Here is an 8694-nt window from a genome sequence, read left to right on the forward strand (position 1 = left end):
TTTCCATATGAATAAGTAGATTGTAACTTTAAAAATATATCTTATAAATATGTTAAATTAAATTTATATCATAAAATTTATAAAGTTGTACAAAACAAGACTTATTTATGATACACTTTAATCAACCAAAACTAAACTTGGCATTTTGATTTTTCGCCAAGTGTCACGTCACGTAAAAAACAAATATGAATTAGTGTGACACGCATAAGATAAATAATTATAACTTTTAAATACTTTTAACACAACTTTAACCCGTCTTTATAAGTAGCGAATTAATGTAAGGATTTTTAAAACATAAAGATATATATTGCGGAGGGAACTCGAGGCATCGCCCGGGGTACGTACTAGAAACTAATATATAAAGCTAAACTTTTAGCCAAGTCACGATGCAGCGACACTTGACATTCTAACTTTTCGCCAAGTGTCGAGCCACGTTGGATAGATTTAAATACACTTCATAAGATAAAAAAAAGTTAGTTTAGAATTCTATTTTAAGTGTCGCGCCACGTTGGATAGATTTAAATCGACTTCATAAACAACTCGGGCATCGCACGGGCACAAAACTAGTAATAAATAAATAAAATAAAACACAAACAAATAAAAAACAAAACCTTTGCCGGATTGCAACAATGCAACCATAAGGACAATCTATACTTGTTTCCCACCTTTTCACCATAAGCACAGGAAGTTTAAAAAGATAGCATGGTAAATCTTTGTACAATGCATCAGATGCTTATCACCTGGGCTTGTAAGGAGCACATTCATTTAAGAAGGTTGAAAATTAGAGCTTTAGGCTCGCAAAGGTATAGAGTATGTTACCTGAAATCAATCACAAGAGAGGCTGACAAAATTTGTCGTTACTGGCATGCACAGCAAAAAATTGCCGGTTCAAGTCTATGATTGCTCTGTTAATACACACCTGACACCCAATCTCCATTGAACCCTTTTCGCCATTAAATCATACGGAGTAATACTCAAAAAATGTACTAGTAGTTAATGTAATCTTAAAGATGTATGATTGATGTAAATTATAATATGAAGCCAAATGCTAGTAGAGTGGCATGAGAAACACATAATAATAAATCAGTACAACATATATAAAAGGAGCAACACACGACTAAAATGAGCAACAATTATCCACAGGACTGTCAGCCACAAACGTGTAGGAAGACATAAAAGGCAAATTAATAAATTTAGCTAAGCCAAACTCTATCCAATGTTCCCCTTCCTTAGTATCTTCATATTCTCAACATCTAAACCTTTCCAATTGTATCTATAATGCTGCCTTTATCTAAATTTCAAACCAAAAAATTCTCATCTCAAGCATCTTATTTTGAACAAAAAAATAGTCACTATCACCCGATCTTGAATAGCCTCATGATTATTTATTTTGTTTAGTTTCCACAACATAAGGTATATATGAATCTACAAAAGCACCCATAAACTCAGCTATTTTTTAGCTTCAAGTTCTAATTGGGCTTATTTGGCAAGGCCATATAGCAATAATTGGAAACAAAACAGAATTCATCAGCTTGTTTATAGGCACGGAATTGTTTGTACCAAAAAAGGAAAAAAGAAGTCCTAATGCTCATAGCTTTTGTATGGTGTACAATCCTTGAATATTTGCTTATTTCACTTCTATATAATTAACCATAAACATGTTGTTGCAGTTTTTATCAGTCAAAATAACAGAAGTGCAGAACAAAGTGTATTGACTTTTTTATTTTTGATGATTCAACATTTCCGGCAGAATTTAGAGAAGATCCAACATAATTGTAGACACCCAAATGTGTCTCCCCAAAAAACCAAACCCAGTGATGAATACCTTCCACGTCATTTGATTATCGAACAAGTGAAAGTTTGAAAAGTCTAGTGATGTGGTTGTTTTTATTAAAATATCTCTTTCTGTTTTTAAAAATCTACTCTATTTAAGAAAATAACCAGTCCAATTTAGTTTGTCCATAATTGGGCTCAAAAAGAGCTTTCCAACGATATAATATAAGCCCAATCCGATGAATAACATTATAAGCCTAAATTAAATTTGGCCCGAAATGAATTTTATATGCGGCCGAATGATCTAGAGGATGGTCTATTAATTATTATTCCTAAAGTTATTAGGATTAATTTTAATCTTCTTAAATAATATAGAAGGTTCTTTTGAATTCTAATGGAATTATGATTAATAATTATGTTTTAAAGAGTTTTATTTTGAATAAAATAAGTGATTTATCACAAATTTGATTTTAATCTAATCAACGCGGAATTAGCAGCTTAATCATATTAAGAAGAGGATTCTGCGTGGAAAGCGCGTTTGATTTCTGCCTTAGCGTAAGACGACAAGGTTGTCGCCCGGTCCTGTCGTCTGGTGCTAACTCATGTCGTTGGCGACAGGAGGAATTTTATTCCGAATAAGACTTGATTTGTTTTCGGACTATTTTTCTATAAATAGGGGACGTATCTCCCCATTTTCATTCATTCACAACCATCATCTCTCTCTATTCTCTCTCTAAAAGCTAGAAGCTTATTCTTTCTCTCCCTTTTTCTAAACTTTCCCTCTTACAAAATTCTACATACATTAGTTCTAGACACACCTAGCCAAGTTTGAAGTTGTCTTCGCCCTAGACGTGAAAGGTTGATAATTTCTGAGGATTTGGTCCCAAATTCCTATTTCAATTATTTAATTTAATTATTTGTTTTAATATTTTCCTTGAAGTTACTTACGTGTGTATTTTGTTATTAGAAATATGTACTAGGCATCCAACTAAGTAATTTACTTTGTTATTCTTTCGATGTAGAAATCATGCTTTAATTATTTTAATTCCTAGTATCATGTTAGGATGTCTTTATGATTCCTAATATCATGTTTAAGGTAATAACTAAGATTTTTAATATCATGTATGCTTCTATGGGATGCTTCCTATTCTTTCCTAATACTATGTTAGTATCATGTTAGGGCTAAAACTTTGATCTTTATTGTTTGGTGACATGCTAGGATTTGTTATTAATCTTGTTAGTATCATGCCTAAGATCTTGCTATTTTTATTATACTTTGAGATTGAGATTATTATGATAATTTGATTGTTATTATTGTTGCTTGATATTATATTATTGTTATTGCTTGATCATGCCTTTTATGCATATCTAAAGGGAATTTGTACTTGTAATCACGCTTAATAAGATAATTAATAATCTTGTTTAGGCTAATATGATAATAATTCAAGGTTTATAATAGTTTTGTTTGTGCATTAATATTCAACTAACATAGATTAAACATGTTTAGGGATAACCTATAGAAAGCGCACATGAGTATGAGAAGAATAAAGTAGAAGTCTATTTTAGGGCAGGTTCAATACGTGACATGTCCGAACCATAATACCATAATGAGCACATACATAAATCATTATATACTCTATTCCGAATAAGAAATTTTATAAGAAAAGGGAAGTTAAAGTTCAGAATTACCATCTTGCTTTTCTTTCAAGTCTTTTCGTCTCATCATAAACTGTTTAGCTGCCAGAAGTTATGATCACTTACAAATTGCCCATCAATAGCACAACAGAATCAGCTTGAAACAACAGAATAGTCGGAGATAAATGGGACAACAGAAAAGACAGTAATAAGATTAACTAACCATGCATGAAAGGCATAGATAATTACTTTTAATGAATGCTAAGAACAGAATTAAACGTGACTATTTCCCCCCAAACAATGTGATCAGACCATTTTTACATCATGCTTCCATAACATGGCTTGAGAAAGCAAAAGCGATCAGAAGAACAAAACAAAAATAGCTTCTTACTCAAGAATGAATATTGATCATACAGCTAAAAGTTTGATGATAAAAATTGTAGCAATACAATCACAATATAAAGTACTTCCATAACAACATATTATGATGGTATTCATGAATATATAGTAAATTTAATAGAGTCAAAATTAAGCCAAAAAGTATGTGGCTCCTAATACAAGAAACAGTATCTTATAAAAGAAAAGGTGCAAGATTATACAATCAGAGAGATTATGTAGCAATAAGCAAAACTTATTAGAACAAACACAATATGCAGGAAATGCTGAACAACAAAGATTTTTGCATCAATTAAGACAATAAGATGCACATGCTATAATGCCAACGGTGGCAAAAACTGACCACGGTAATGTGGCCAATTTGACTGTCACAACATGACCAACTTGTCACGTTAAATCTGCAGTAAATGCTGAACACAAGAGTTTGCATCAATTGAGGCAATGAGATCACATGCTAGAATGCCAACAGTGGCAAAATTAGGTCCTGGTAGTGACCACGACAATATTGATTAGACAGTCACAAGACTCATCACAACATGAATATAATGTCAAGGTAAGCTCGATGACCATACTGTCACATTAAGCTCCACATCTGGTCACGTTGCAGCACCCACAGCAAGGATTCCCCTGAACTCCAGAAAACCTGAAAATTCTTTGTTTCAACTTTTGTGAGGACACTTAATTGAGCACCGAATTAAAACAGTGAAAGAATGGGATGAAGAATTTACCTTTTTTAACGGTGTGGCGATTTGTACTCGATGAAATAGAACAAGTTAATAATCAATTTGACTGTCACAACATGACCAACTTGTCACGTTGAATCTGCAGAAAATGCTGAACACAAGATTTTGCATCAATTGAGGCAATGAGATCACATGCTAGAATGCCAACAGTGGCAAAATTAGGTCATGGTAGTGACCACGACAATGTTGATTAGACAGTCACAAGACTCATCACAACATGAATATAATGTCAAGGTAAGCTCGATGACCATACTGTCACATTAAGCTCCACATCTGGTCACGTTGCAGCACCCACAGCAAGGATTCCCCTGAACTCCAGAAAACCTGAAAATTCTTTGTTTCAACTTTTGTGAGGACACTTAATTGAGCACCGAATTAAAACAGTGAAAGAATGGGATGAAGAATTTACCTTTTTTAATGGTGTGGCGATTTGTACTCGATGAAATAGAACAAGTTAATAATCAATAGCAGATCACCCACATTAATTCCTCTTTTTTTTAAGGAAAAAATAAATAAATTATAATGTGATAAATAAAAACGTTGAATTGTTAATAGATGATGGTCAAATAGTAACAATCTTTTAACTACTAATGGGCACACCTCACAAGGGCAATATCTCTTCTTTTTATGCTTCTAAGAATAGAGTTTCTTTTCGAAAAAAAAAAAAAAAAAAAAAACCTTGTGTGAAAAAAAATGTAGATGGACAAACAAAAGTAACCACAAGGTAACAGGATTTACATGGAACACATCCTCCCAATTAACATATATGAGTACATCAATACAGGAGAACCAAAAACTTCTACTTCTATGTCTATAAACTAACCTTAAAACAGCACTACATTTCATTGATGAATAGGTACATACTATTCAAGACGTCTTCCCACCAAGAAGAGGTTTAGGTGGTGATAAAGATCGCATTTCAGGTGCAGAACTGGGGAATAATATATTCAACTTGTGCATGAGAATGTCAACTCGAGATGGAATCTCATTTAATAAGAACTTTTGAACTATAGGTTTCTTAAACCATTCCAGGACAGAATCACCTGGAGCTCTCAAAACAACTTTACTAACCTCAAACGGAGAGTCAACTGAGCTCAACATCTGGGCAATCACAATCTTCAAAGTTGGCCCAGTAACAAGTTTGATCCTTCGGGGTACAACGCCATAGTAAAGCATGCGTTTTCTAAACCTATGAAGGGTGTGCACGACAGCAATGAGTGCTGCTCCAACCGATAAATTTCTGACATCAAGGGACCAAGCAATATGCTGATCAAAGACAATTGCCTTTGGGAAAAGCTTATTCTCATAGGAGACCTTCCAAGCACAACGAGCACGATTTATCTGTCCCATTAGAACAAGATAATTGAGGAGTACATTAACAAAGTACTTAGCTGCCCCTTCTTCTAGTTCATAATCAATTCCTTGGAAAAAATCCCGAACAAAGAGTAAAACTGGTTGTTTCCTTTGTTCTGGGCCAGTGAAAAGACCGCACATGAAGGCGTGTGCCTTATGCTTTGTAGCACTAAGAATGGACATTAAATGTTTCTCACTCTGCTCATCCTGACATCTGACAAGATGAGCTAGAATTGATGTGTAAAGTATCAGATCAACTTTTGCAGCTGAGTTCACGTATGTTTCAAGAAGAGGTTTGGCAGAATCATATAAACCATTTTTCATGCAGGACTCAAAAAGCTGTCGGATGATAAAATTATTAGTCCTTATCCCAGATGAACTCATGAACCGAAGCCATCTTAATGCAAGATCTACAGAACCATCTTTGATATAGACCATAAGAACATCACTGGCACTAACATCTGCAGGATAACCCATGGCTTTCATTTCAAGCAAAATTTTAGCAGCCACATCCACCAGCTTCTTACTGGCTACAAGGGTCAAAAGTGCAGTGTAAGTACTGAGTGTCGGTCTTAAACCTGCATTTGTCATTGAGTTATAGAGCTTCATGGCAGGATCCACTTGTCCAGAGGCAGCATGCATTTCTAATAGGCAAGAGTAGGTAGAGGGTGTAGGCAGGAACCCTGCTCTCTCCATGTCCTGGAAAACAGACACTGCGGTCTCAAGCTTTCCTGATTTTGCATGAGATTCAACAACCATCGTATAAAGTCCGTAATTTGGCCTGAAACCAGCTTTTTTCATTTCATCCCAAATCCGAAGAGCTGCTTCTAATTTTCCAGCCTTGACATAAGACTCTATTAGTGAAACAAACATAGTGGCTGATGGCCTATATCCACAGCCCTGCATTTCCATATACAACTTCATTGACATATCCAGCCTCCCTGCCTTCCCCATCAAATCAACAAACGATGCAAATATAGAAAAACTAGGACAAAATTTCCTCTCCTTCATCTCTTGAAAAAGCTTAATAGCAGCATCTAGACGACCAGATCGTGCCAAGCTAGGTATCATTAACTCATATGTTGAACTATCTAATGAACATCCACTTGCTTCCATACCCTCATACACTTCAACCGCCTTATAAGGCAAACCCTTGTTCAAAAATAAGGTTATCAAATGATTACAAGTTTGTGTCTCAACCTTACAACCAGCTTCCCGAATCTTCTTAAAACAACAATATGACACCTCTAATTTTTCAGCCTTAGCTAAGTACTGAATTACACGATTATAAGCACAAAAAGAAAAATTACCATTATCAACATAATCGCTAATCATCTCATCAAACAATGATTGCATTTTATCATAATCTCTACTTCTATTCAATTCATCCAACAACAACAAGTAACATTCATCATTTGGAACATACCATTGTTGCCTCTTTGCCCATTGGAACAAGCTAGCCGCCATTTCGCCATCATTGATTATTTTCATAGCTTGAATTACCTGCGTCATATTGGGAACAAATTGAAGTTTGTCCAATTGCGTTTCCATCTCAGGCCCCCATTTCCACCTCCTCACTATCTCCACAAGTTTTGCAACTGCAGAAGCATTCAGAAATGGTTTCTTAACCCCACCTGACATTACATGATCATCAATACCCGGTTCGACAGAACGAACGCCTTTACCGGTGCAAAGAACACCTCCCTTCTCATCTAAATACTCTATTTCCTCAGTCCATTCACCCGAATTCGGCTTCCCAGAGCAGTAACTTCGAACAAATTCGGGGGTTTTGAGCCTGCGAACAATCGATCTGAACAACCTATTATGCTCATTTTGCACAATGTCGCCTGAAATGGGGTTATGCGCATAGAATGGTGCTGCAGAAGTGGGATTTTTGCGGCTGAGAGTGAGATTTCTCCGCCATAAAACTCTGCAACGAAACATGGACGGATAGTAGGGGGATTATTGATTGAATTGCAAATGCAGAGATCAGATTACTGGAGTTCTTGCTTGCACCGAATATGCTAAAACCCTAAACCGTGTGTTAGGAGAAAAACCAATGGGTAGTCGGGGTTTGAAAATTCTAAGGTAATCAAATAGTTTTTGATGATTTCTTTAAAAAAAAAAAGTTTTTGATGAGGAATTTTAAAGGGAGGAAAGTTAAGCATTTCTAAATGCATAACATTGATTAAAATATTATTAAAACACATGATAGAGAGAGAAAAGAGGAGAGAGGTTTGTAAGTGGACCCACCTATGTTTTGGTCGGATTGTATCACGAGATGGGGGACCACATGTTGATTGTTTCTGAAAGTTTATAGGATACCATTGAATCCTCAGTGGTATTATTTATGCATAAATTTTGTACAACTAAATGCATATATAATACCATTATGTGCATATATAGTATCAATGTATATTCAGTGGTATCATTTGATCATTCAATGATACCAGAATATGCATTCGTTTGTACATATGTATAATTACATGAATACCCCTTATTTAGCATTTGTAAATGCCTAACTTTCCTCCATTTCTAGTTCATCGGTTTTTTATCACCTTATTAAGCCATATGACATAGCTTCATATGAGCCACACATTAAAAAAAAAAAAAAAAAAAAAAAAAGTGGGTACACCTTTTCTTTTTCCAAAAATCATTTAAATCATTTTAGAAAATTAATTTCTTCTACCTCCGTTTCTTTATAGTTGACATGTATTCCTTTTTTGGAAGTTTTTTTAGTTGACACGTTTCCTTTTGGGGTAAGTTTTTTTACCTTGCATTTACAAGATACCCC

The 8694-nt window shown here is 34.8% G+C and overlaps 1 pseudogene; it reads right to left on the reverse strand.

Annotated features, from left to right (window-relative positions):
• Positions 1-5280: 5280 nt before the first annotated feature.
• LOC145556011 (pentatricopeptide repeat-containing protein At1g79490, mitochondrial pseudogene) lies at positions 5281-7942 on the reverse strand (annotated as a pseudogene).
• Positions 7943-8694: the final 752 nt, after the last annotated feature.

This window comes from Chenopodium album, chromosome 8 (genome assembly GCF_948465745.1).
Source record: "Chenopodium album chromosome 8, dcCheAlbu1.1, whole genome shotgun sequence".
Taxonomy (NCBI): domain Eukaryota; kingdom Viridiplantae; phylum Streptophyta; class Magnoliopsida; order Caryophyllales; family Amaranthaceae; genus Chenopodium; species Chenopodium album.